We start from the raw sequence: 12,766 nt of genomic DNA on the forward strand, positions 1-12,766 counted from the left end.
TGTGGAAAACCCAAATTAGGTAAAACCACGGGACACTTCGAACACTTAAATCATCCACTATATCAAATGGGTATACAATGTTGTTCAATAGAAGCCTAGAGGTAATCTAAAAAAAGTTATCAATTAATCTCATCATAACCCTTCATTTACATAAATTATCATCATCACTAAAGATGGCTAACCAAATGGAGAAGGGATAAAGGAAATTAGAAGAAGAACCTGCTGCTTCAATGGAAGAATTGCTGCTTCAATGGAGAAAGAGGGAGAGAAAAAAAACAATTGTCTGCTGTATTTTTTTTCTTTAATTAAATATTCTCTAATGGGATTTATTAATATGTCAGGCCCAGCTGCCAAATGAGCTGACCCAACAAATCTCCCCCGTCAGCGCAACTTCGCGGGCTCCAACAAACCCGCTCTCTCCCGACAATCTTCAAACTTGTCATTAGGCAATGACTTCGTAAACATATCGACATCATTCTCACTTGTATAAATATTCTCCAAGTTCAGCTCTTTTGCCTCAAGCACATCATGTATCCAATGATATCTCACGTCGATGTGTTTGGATCTCGAATGAAAAGCTGAATTCTTTGAGAGATGAATAACACTTTGACTGTCGCAAAACAAAGTGAACTTCTCTTGCTTTTGGCCCAACTCTTGTAGGAACTTCTTCATCCATAACACCTATTTACATGCCTTAGTAGCTGCAATATACTCAACTTCTGTAGTAGACAAAACAACACACTTTTGTAACTTTGACTGCCACGAAACAACACTACCTGCAAGGGTAACCAAAAAACCTGATACAAATTTTCTTGAATCAACATCACCCGCCATATCAGAATATGTAAAGCCTTCCAAAATACAAGTGTCATTTCCGAAACATAAACGTGCTTTTGAAGAGCCTCGAAGATATCTGAGAATCCATTTAACAGTCAATCAATGTTCTTTTCCAGGGTTGAAGAGATACCGACTAACAACGCCAACTACGTGTGCTATGTCCGGTCTTGTACATACCATGGCATACATAAGACTACCAACTACGGAGGCATAAGGTACATTCTTCATCTCATCTTTCTCTTTCTCACTTGTTGGACATTGTTTAGAACTCAACTTGAAATGACCTGCAAGTGGAACTGAAACCGGTTTTGCATTTTTCTTTGCAAACCTCTCAAGTACCTTCTCAATGTACTTCTCCTATGATAGCCAAAGTGATATGTTCTTTTTGTCTCTTGTGATTTCCATGCCTATGATCTATTTCATTGAACCCAAATCCTTCATCGCAAAAGACTTGTTCAAATCCCTTTTGAGCTTGTCAATCTTTGCAATATCTTGCCCAACAATCAACATATCATCAACATAGAGTAGAAGAATAACATAATCATCAACGTCGTATCTCTTGATGAAAACGCAATGATCATAAGTAGTCTTACTGTACCCATTTGCTTCCATGAAGGAGTCAATTTTCATGTACCATTGTCTAGACGCTTGTTTGAGCCCGTACAGACTTTTCCTCAACCTGCAGACAAGATCTTCTTTACCTTTAACTTTGAAACCCTCGGGTTGTTCCATATAGATCTCTTCCTCTAAGTCACTATGGAGAAATGCAGTCTTCACATCCAGTTGTTCAATTTCCAAATCTTGACTAGCAGCCAATGCTAACACAACTTTGATGGATGACCTCTTCACAACCGGTGAGAAGATCTCTTCAAAATTAATCCCCTTTTTCTGTCCAAAACCCTTCACAACCAGTCTTGCTTTGTATTGAGGTTGTGACATATTCTCTTGATGCTACAACTTGAATACCCACTTATTCTTCAAAGTCTTCTTTCCTTTCGGTAGTTTCACCAAGTCATAAGTCTCATTCTCTAGCAAGGAATTTATCTCTTCTTACATTGCCACCGACCACTTATTCTTGTTTTCATGAGACAATACTTCTTGATAAGTTTCTGGTTCTCCCCCATCTGTCAACATCACATACTCATTGGGAGGATACCTACTAGAAGATTGTCGTTTCCTACTAGATCTTCTAATATGTTGATCATCAGGTGGCTCTAAAGAACTATCATCATCTCGTTCAGCTTCCTTTGTTGGCTTAGCATCAACTAGAGGAGTCTCATCAACCTAAACTTGGGTTTTTTCCATATCATTGGGCTGTGATTGTGGTGTACGAATCCTACCATTATCGGGCAATTCCTTCTTCGTAGACTTTGGCTTTTCTTTTTTTCTCAAAGTCTTCAATGGTCTGATCTTCAAAGAATATCACATCTCTGCTTCTAATGAGTTTCTTATTAACCGGATCCCAACATCGGTACTCAAATTCTCTATGGCCATACCCAATAAAGATACATTGTCTTGTCTTGTTATCAAGCTTAGCTCTCTCATCTCGAGGAACAAGAACAAACACTTTACAACCAAAAACTCTCAAGTGATCATAAGAGACGTCTTTGTATCTCCAAACTCTTTCTAGAATGTCGCCATCTAAAGGACTTGAAGGTTACAGATTTATCAGATCAACTGATGTCTTCATTGCCTCTCCCTAAAAGGATTTTGGCAACTTAGCATGAGACAACATACACAAAGTTCTCTCATTGATATACCTGTTCATCCTCTCTTCGACTCCATTTTGTTGAGGTGTTTTTGGCAAAGTTGTCAAAATCTTGATCCCATAACTTTTACAATATTCCACAAATGGTCCTCTGTATTCGCCACCATTGTCTGAACGAACACATTTCAACTTCTTCCCAATTTCTCTCTCCACTTTAGCGTGAAACAACTTGAAGTAATTCAATGATTGATCCTTAGTCTTCAAGCAATAAGCCCACACCTTCCTTGAGCAATCATCGATAAAAGTGATGTAATAATGAGCACCACCTAAAGTCAAGGAATTCATAGAACATATGTCTGTGTGAACCATATCTAGGATATTGGGCTTCCTAGATGGAGAGAAACTTTTGAAGAAAACTCTATGTTGCTTACCAACTAAGCAATTTGTGCATGTCTTCAAATATGTGGACTTCAAGCCCTGAAGATCGATTGTCTTGGATAGAAACTCGCATTTCATTCTGACTTAAGTGACCAAGTCGCTTATGCCAAAGCTGTGCTGAACAATCAGTAACTGCCTTTGCTTCCCCCCTGTAAGACTTAGCCTTTGTCACATAAAGAGAACCAATTTTAATTCCTTTAGCTACCATCAAAGACCCCTTAGTGAGTTTCCAATTTCCTTCACCAAAATGACTATGATAGCCCTCGTCATCAAGAATGCCAATGGAGATCAAATTCATCCGAATATTGGGAACATGTTAAACATTCTTTAAAAGTAACTTGCACAAAGTGTTAGTATCCAAACAGACATCTCCTTTTCCAACAATCTTACACGTAACATGGTTTCCCAACGTCACTGAACCAAATTGTCCACTAGTGTAAGAAGTAAGTATATCACAACGATTGGTGACATGATAAGAAGCACTCGAGTCTACCACCCATTGTGTATCTTGAGAAACAAGGTTGATACTATCATTGTCGTAAACAATATCGATTTCGTTACCACATACATCTGCAACCTTACTACTTCCATCTTACTTATTCTCCTTTTGTTCCCGCTTCAAAGATATGCACTGATACTTCTTGTGTTCTGACTTGCTACAATGATAACATGTAATCTCTTTTCTCGAGCTGGATGTTCCCCATGACCTGTATGAACTGACACTGCAATTCTTTGGAGTTTTACTTTTATTTCTACCCCTTCTCCCAGTCACGAACACCTGACTTGGAGTCGAGAAGTCCTGTTCTTTTCTTCTAACCTCTTCATTCAACACGCTCTCTTTCATCATTTTCAAACTTAGCTTACCTTGTGGAACCGAATTGGTAATTGAAACCACAAGTGTCTCCAACTATCAAGTAGAGAATTAATCAAACACATAGCATGAAGTTCATCATCAAATTTCATTCCTATCACAACCAACTCATTTAGAATACCCTGAAAAGCATTTAGATGATCAGACATAGAAGACCCATCTTGATATTTCAACGAGCAAAGCTTCCTAAATAGAAATGCTCTGTTTTGAGTGTTGTTTTTCTCATACAGCTCACTCAAAATAGTCCTCACTTTATGAGAATTAAACTCAGTAGCCACATGCTGATACATACTGTTGTCAACCCATTGCCTGATTTTACCAACTGTCTTTCTGTTCAATTTCTTCCAATCTGCATCTGTCATAGTCTCTAGTTTGCCTTTATCACTCAAAATAGTGTCTTCATAATCATAATTACAATATAAGTCCTCCATCTGTGACTTCCAAATTGTGTAATTGATAGCTGTGAGTTTGATCACCGTGCCATTACTACTTAGAGATTCTTCCATTTGAATTATACAACAACACCACTAAACGAACTCAGCTCTAATACCGCTTGTTGGAGAAATCGAATAATAGCACCTGTTTCGAAATCCAAAAAAAGACAAGCTACAACAAATACCTAACAATTCTTTTTCCCTATTGTGTAATCAAATGGATAGCCAAAACAATTGAGCAAAATAATCTTACTAATAATCTAACAAACAGAGAGCAAGACACCAATATTTTACGTGGAAAACCCAAATTAGGTAAAACTACGGGACACTTTGACCACTTAAATCATCCACTATATCAAATGGGTATACAATGTTGTTCAATAGAAGCCTGGATGTAATCTAATAAAAGTTATCAATTAAACTCATCATAACTTGTCATTCACATACATTAAAATTATCACTAAAGATGACTAACCAAATGGAAAAGGAATAAAGAAAATAATAAGAAGAACATGTTGCTTCAATGGAGGAAGAGGGAGAGAAAAAACACTATATGCTGTGTTTTTTTTCTTTAATTAAATATGCCCTGATGGGTTTAATTAATTTGTCAGGCCCAATTGCCAAATGAGCTGACCCAACAATATGAACAAAATATAAAAAAATGCAATATCATTCAGATCAAAATCAAGCAAATTAAAGATTAAAACATAAAGTTTAATTTTTTATTGTTAGTTTTTTTTTTCTTTTGATTCTTAATCTAATCTTGTTTAGATGTGTTATTTATCAAATATATTGGTACTCGTTTGTTTATAACACATAATACTTCGATAACATGCAAAGAAAATACATCATTGACCGGATTTTTATCAAGATCTAATTAAAATAAAATACAAACTTTCAGTTTTTTCCAGTTTTAAGGCCAATTTAAAGTTTTTTTTTTTAATATTTTTCGGTCAAATGACCTTTATTTTTTTTTAAAAAAATTAAAATCCACTAGACCTAAATTGATTTATTTATTAAATAAGGGAGATGGTTTTAATACAAAATCAGTTACTACCCATTAGCTAATCATTTTAGACTATCTAAAGATCAGTCGCCTTCAACAGAGAATGTAAAAAATTACATGGTCACCGTTCTGTATTCCTCTACTATTGGTTTTATTATGTATGCGATGGTTTGCACACGACCAGACATTGCAAATACAATGGTTGTTGTTAGCAGATTTATAAGCAACCCAGGTATAGACAACATTAGTTACTACGATATTTAAGAGGAAATATGAGTATCTCTTTGTATTTTCGAAAGTTTAACATGGGTTTGGAAGGATACGTTGATGCAGACAATGGTGGTGATGTTGATAGTAGGAAGAGAGTAATATGGTACATCTATAATCTGAGAAGTAGTGCAATCAATTGGGTTTCAAAACTGTAAAAACACGTTGCTCTTTCTAGTTGCGATGCAGAGTATGTTGTTGTGATAGAGGTTGCTAAGGATATGATGTGGTTACAACCTTTTTGTAATAATTGGGTCAAGACTACGAGAGAAATGTGTTGTGATAGTTAGAGTGCCAATCATTTGACAAATAATTCGATTTATCATGGCACGACAAAAGATATACAGGTTCGTTATCATTTCATCCGATCAGCTTTATAAGATGGAGTGTTAGTTCTTGAGAAGATTTTCGGGAGTGAAAATCCAACTGATATGCTGACGAAAGCTATGTCAAACGAGAAACTAAAGTTAAGCGCAACTTTAGTTGGCCTTTTTTGTTAAGACATCGGATGGAGAGCTGCTACTGATTGAGAGAATATAAAGTTAGTCTTCGAGTGAGAGATTGTCAAGTTGTAGAGCCTACAATTATAACAAACTCTAAAAAAGTTTAATAGAGTTTATTGGGTTTGTGATTGGGTTTGGGCCTGATCAAGAGTTATTTAAGTTTTATTATTTTAATGTTTACCCTATAAATATATTATTGTTAAAGATTTTACAGAAAATGTATAATTTTAGAGAGATAATAGTGTAAGGCAAAAAAAACTTTGTATTCCTTTTTCTTCATAGTAAAATTAGGTGGCGGTTGAAGTGGACATAGATCATTTTGTGTCAACCACTAAAAATCTATGTCTTCTTGTGTTATTATCTTCTTGTATTTTTACATATCGTTTCAAGCAGGTTAGATTTGGGGTATCCAAATCCTAACCGAAGATCTCAACCCGGCCATCTAGAAGGTTTGACGAGCGTTAGGGGAGCGTCAATTTTATACGGAAAGAAACAGACGAAAAAGTTAGATTTTATAAAGAAGATTTGAGAGAGTTAAAGAGGATTAGTGATTATGATTAGTTTCCTAAAGGGGGAGAGGAGAATTAGAGAAGAGGAGAGGTTGAAGGCATCGAAAGAGGAGACCGCCATCAAAGCTCGAGCTAGAGTTTTTCAATTTTTTTGTGATCTTTGTAGGAAGACTTTGAATCAAATTCCAGTCCACTGAATAGTTACATGAGTCGATCGTTTCTCAACTAATATTAAGCTTCAATTCACCGTATAACATAAACTCTCAATTGATATCCAATTTTAATTATTTAAGTTTTTGTGTTCATCGATGGCTTGTAATTGTTAGATTTATTATTGCATTTATACTCTAAATGTGATTTTAGAACTATATTTCAACTTGGATTTCGCTAATAATCCCAATCTCAAATTTACATATTTTCTAACCGAAATCCTAAATCATTGGATCATCATCCTCGTGCTCTTGTTAGAGGGTGATGATCATAAATGATTTTTAGATCATTTATGATTATTTGAGAATAGAATTAGTTAATTATAATTACGTTTAGATAGATTGCTAAGATATAAGAAAAAAACACAAAAATAAGTTTTATGAAAAACAGAGGTAGATAAATGATGTGTTAAGGTTGATTTAGGAAAGTTCTAAATAACTTAAGGAACATCTCAAAAGTCTTATAATTAAATTAGATGCGTTGTGTCGCCAATTCATTTTTCCGGCCATGTTCTTGGTTTAATGGTGGAGGACCTCCAATGATGACTTTGTAGGTTGAATGACGAGTTAAGACATGTGTAGATGAGTACCTATATGTTTTAGAATTGAAATGTGAATTCAGTTTAGAGTTTTGAATCCTATTTCGAAATAAGGATTTCTAGTTTTAATTAAAAAAATACATTATAAGTCGAGAAGAAGGAATTTGTTTTGGTTGTCATCCGAGAATGAGTGTCCAATAGTGAGAATGACCTAAGAATTGAAGAGGCTGGTTACCCATTAAATTGAGAAATTCAAAAGACAGGCACGCAGAAGGAAATCTTGAAAAGCGGAAGAAAAATTGGGGCGGCCCGGAGAATCGAACCATTGACCTTGAATCTCCTTGCATCTGTCTTGTAAGTATGAAAATATAGCATACCCTAATGTTGTAATAATATTGTTAATTTATAATAATATTAAAATAATATTTTAAATTTTTAAAATTCAAAATATCTCAAAAAAGAGATTAAAAATCAAATTAGGGTGGATTAGTGTGATAATTAAACCCTAATTAAAAATTTTAAACAAAAATCCAAAAGTTTAATTTGAGGCTAAAATATTGTATTTATTTTACCCAAATTAAACCCCAAAAGGGTTGAAATTATTTAATTATGATTTAAAACATAAATTATATATAATTTATGGCTTAAAACAATTAAATAAATACATCAAAATACTCAAAAATAAAATAATTGAACATAATTTTTGTTATGTTGTCAAAAATATTTTTGTGTATTACTTTAGTGAAGAAAAATGCAAGAAAATGGTTAAAAATTCGATTTTAAATAACTCTTTTATTAAAAATATAAACTGATAATCTTGTGTGGCATCAATTATATTTAAATTTTGTAGTAGGATTAAGGGCAATCGGATTAATGCTGAATTTTCATCCCGCGCCCAGGAACACGCCACGCATCTGGCTGTAATAGAATTAGTGTGCTCCCGGTCCACACTAGAACAACTAACGGGGACGCTAACCCTGTTAGCCCAAATGCTCCAGCGCTAGCGAAACGCCAACGAAACGCTATGGCGCATTTTGTTTAAACAAAATGACGTCGTTTTGTTCTTCTTCTCTACGAACGCCGGAGGCTGCACTCGACGCTGGCGACCTTCTAGAAGGCTTATCTCCTTTGTTTCTCACCCTTATCCCTCCATTCTTTCATCCATGTGTACATCTCCTCCTCGCCATCATTTCCCCTATGATCAATAGTCAAGACCTATACTCTACCTACGCTGCTAGGTACGAAATAAAAACGGGGAAGAAGAACTTAGAAAACCAAATCGAAGTTGAATCCGTCCATGATAACCGACCTAACTTGGTATAAATAGTCTGTAGGAGATCTTCTTCCAATCCATCAAACAATCATCAAACATTGCAGCCTAAATCAAAGAATTGTCAACAGCTTCGGCAACTAGTTTTTGTAAAAACTTCTCTAGCGAGCTAAGCTTCGATCAAGGGATTAGAAAAGCTTCATACACATCATTAGAGTGTTCTCCAATCACTTGTAAGCTTCTAGATCCACTATAATTCAATTTTTGATTCAAATTAGATTTTTTTCAAGTTTGATCGGGTTGATCATATTTAGGGTTTAATTTTTTGTTTTATTTGTTTAAATCATTCCCTAGATTATTTCTAAGCTTGTCGAAAGATTTCAACAATTCAACCTTAAACGAAAAACCCAAATTTGATTTGAAAATCTGGAAAATTTGAATTTTGTGTTCTTGAGCTTTTAAGCTTGAATTTTGATTCAAATAGTTGTTAAACATGTTTGTAAACATGTTAGGATAATTTCCAAATCATAAAATCAACATCCTGATCGTGTTTAATCCAACTTTTTTTAAAAAAAAAATGGATTTGAATTTTAATTTCAAAAATAGTTACAGAGCTTGATTAGTGTTTTTGTATTGGTTGTGTTCGACTATAAACATCATTTCGAAGCTATTGGAACAAGAATTAGGCCCTGAGATGGCTTAAATCAAAAGTTCCAAATTTTGCCCTAAAATCCATTTTGAAAAATCAATTGTTATAGAGTTCGATTGATCGTGTTTAGGGTTATGGATTATGATCCATACATTCATATGAGTTGTTTGCAACTTACAGATAATATTTTCATGATTTGTATCAAAAGATACAAACCTACAATTCTTATACCAAATGAAGAACACTCGGTCCTCAAAGACTGAGTCCTATAGGACCGAGACCGTGAAGCAAGACCGAGACCAAGAACCGAGAAAATCGACTTAGGACCGAGACCAATGACCGGTCTTATTGAGTTAGGACCGAGCCCGAGGACCGGTTTCTATGAGCAAAGACTAAGGAATTTGACCGAAGATTCTAGCCTAAGTCCAAGAGGATCCTAGACTTGGGACCGAGACTCGCATACCTAGGATTGAACAACCTGAACTTAGGACCGAGCCTCCTGAACCCCGGAGTTGAACCCTACGGTCCTTTGACCGAGTGTCCCGAGCCCGTCCAAGCCCAGATCGATTAAAACGGACCCAAGCCTTAGGACTCCTATCCTAAGGCCTGTTTGGTTCTACTTTTCAAAATCTAAAATTATTTTTGTAATTTTAGAACCCCAATCTATTTTCAAATAATCCCTAAAGGTCGGAAAATGAATTTTAAATATTTTCGGGATATTTCCCAAACAAATATTTTGACTAAGGCCACGTTTGGAATTTATTTTTAAATTCTAATACTTTTATGATATTTTTCGGGATTTTTACTCAATCTTATATCAATGTAATTGCAGGTATACCCTTATAAATATTTTTTTACAATTTTTTACGTAATATAAACTTAACCTTGTTTAGGACCCCGGACTAATAATTAAAGAAAATAAATGTTATAAATAAAACTTTGGATAGACAAACTTTTTTCTTTAAAAATAAAACTGTCATTTGATGAGTGCGGAAGACAAAGGATGAAAGCCCTTCCCCAGGCGTATAAAAAAACAAACACTTATAGAAACTCTAGTATACAGTAAATTTATACACGTACCTTTCACTGATTTTTCTAAAATAATTTGGCAACTCTATTTTCAAATAAATAATTGTTAAATTAATGATGATTGATTAATTTAAACAAGGCTTTAATCAAATTATTATTTTAATTCCCAGATTATTAAATTTTGAGTTAAATTAATTATTTTTACATAGTTAATTTTAAAAAGCTGATGGTACTATCAATATCTTTTAAAATAATGTTTTCTTTTAAAAAGATATCTGACACGCAAACCAAAGTTGAAACGCATCAAACCTCGAGTAACACTGCAATCTCATGTATTGTCATGTGTCCATGACACGTGCTAAGTTACGGGCCAAAGGAACTTCCTGAAGGTTACAGGTCTTAGGCCTGGTAAGCCCAAAGCCTTCATCAAGCATGTTTAGCACACCAGACTACCGAGCCTAGATCAAACCTTCACAACCGAAATATTTTATCATATCCTAACTTTAGGCATTAGCCCAAGCCTAGTTTATATCATATTTGTTTCTTAGTTATATTTCTTTAACCATTTTCTACATTAGAGGCCACAAAAGATTTTATAAATTTCCAAAATAAATAGAAAGTAGTTTTAAATATTTTTTTAATAATTCTATCAATTATTTCAATTTTAAGGCTCGTTTGGAATTATTTTTCTATTTTTCAAATTTTTTGTGTGTATATTCTTCAACTCCGAAAAAATATCAGATAATCCTAGAATTAAATTTGATTTTTTTGTGCACTTATCTTAATTTTTGAAATGATTTAAGGTTTTGATCAATTTTGACTCTCTCGCAAACCTGTATGATTGTATGTGATTTTCTAGTCTTGACTACAGAATGTAGAAACATGATTAAGAACGAAATTGGAAATTTCCCTTAATATAATTTGATTTGAAGTATATCTTAGAAGTATGTGTATTTAATAAATTTGTGTAAAAGTAGTCATATTTAAAGTCAACAGCTTCGGAGTAGAGACCGTTCATTCGGAAGGGTGTGCATGTCACACAACCGAGGCCCTTACCCACATATAATAAGCATCTAGCCTAAGAAGGATCTTTGGAGAAGAAAAGTGAAAAATAAAAAGCTAAAAAGTGAAAGGATAAAATAAAAGCTTAAACTACATTCTTTACTAATTTCTCAAGGAAAAAAAATTAGGTGGAGACTCAAAACATAAATATAAAATAGAACCGTTAGATGAGCCAAAGACTTTACATGACAGATTTTCGGGCATACACACATATTTGACTCGTTAAACACATTTTTTACATGTTTAATATATTTTTGTCTCGATTAACATATTTTTAACCCGTTAAATAAATATTTGACTTATTATACCCCCATTTAATATGTTTGGACCAATTTAACTAGTTTTATACTCATTTAACACGACCCCACCAAAGTTCCAGTGGTAAGAGTCGACTTAAGAGACCAAAATGTCACGGATTCGATTTCACTTGGAGCGCTTTGAGTTTAAGCGGGGATCATGGTTGTGGGGTGTCATGCTAGTCCTCCTTTAATTCCACAAAAAATAACTCATCAAATACATTTTTAACTCATTTAACAAATATTAGTCTTGATATACCCATTTAAATGTCTTCGACTAATTTAACACCTTTGGACTCATTTAATATATATTTTTTACTCATATAACATATTTTTAATCCGTTAGTAAATATTTGACACATTTTTCCCTCTTTAACATTTTTTTTTACTAATATAACACGTTTTTACTCGTTAAACTCCCATTTAACATATTTTTAGCTTGTTTAATAAATATTTGACTTGTTTTGTCCTCTCTAACATGCTTTTGAGTCGTTTAATACATTTCGACTCATTGAACATATTTTTAGCCTATTTAACAAAAATATGAGCCATTTAGATCAATTTAACACATCCTTGAGTATGGCTGCAAATGAGTCAAACAACTCGTGAGTCGCTCGCGAGTCGCTAAGTTAAAGCTCGATTTGAGTTTGACTTTAACTAAGTTCGAGTCGAGCTCGAACCGGTTCGTTTAATATTCAAGTCGAGTTCGAGCTCATATAATACTTGCTCGATGGCTTGTCGACCTTTTTGAGCATAATAATAAATAATATTTATTTATTTATTTTAATATTAAAATTTAAAATAAACATTTTTTCTCTACAAATATTTGAAAATTTAATTTTAGTTCAAGTTTTTCGAGCCGAGTTTGTAGGTAAATAGTGGAGCTCGAGTTTAAATTTATAAACTCGTTCGAGCTCAATTTTGAGTCAAGCTAATAAATACTTAATCGAATCGAGTTCGAGCTCGTTGGCTTTATACTTTTTTTTTCTTTTTTTTCTAACAATTACCCACCACTCAATTCTATTATAAAATAAATATTGAATATTAACTCTATACAATTTGATAGTTCAACATGCATTTTAAAACAAATATATTAATTCTAAACAATTTGAAAGTTGAACATGTATTTTCCGGAAAAG

This window comes from Impatiens glandulifera, chromosome 8, assembly GCF_907164915.1.
Source record: "Impatiens glandulifera chromosome 8, dImpGla2.1, whole genome shotgun sequence".
Classification (NCBI taxonomy): Eukaryota; Viridiplantae; Streptophyta; class Magnoliopsida; order Ericales; family Balsaminaceae; genus Impatiens; species Impatiens glandulifera.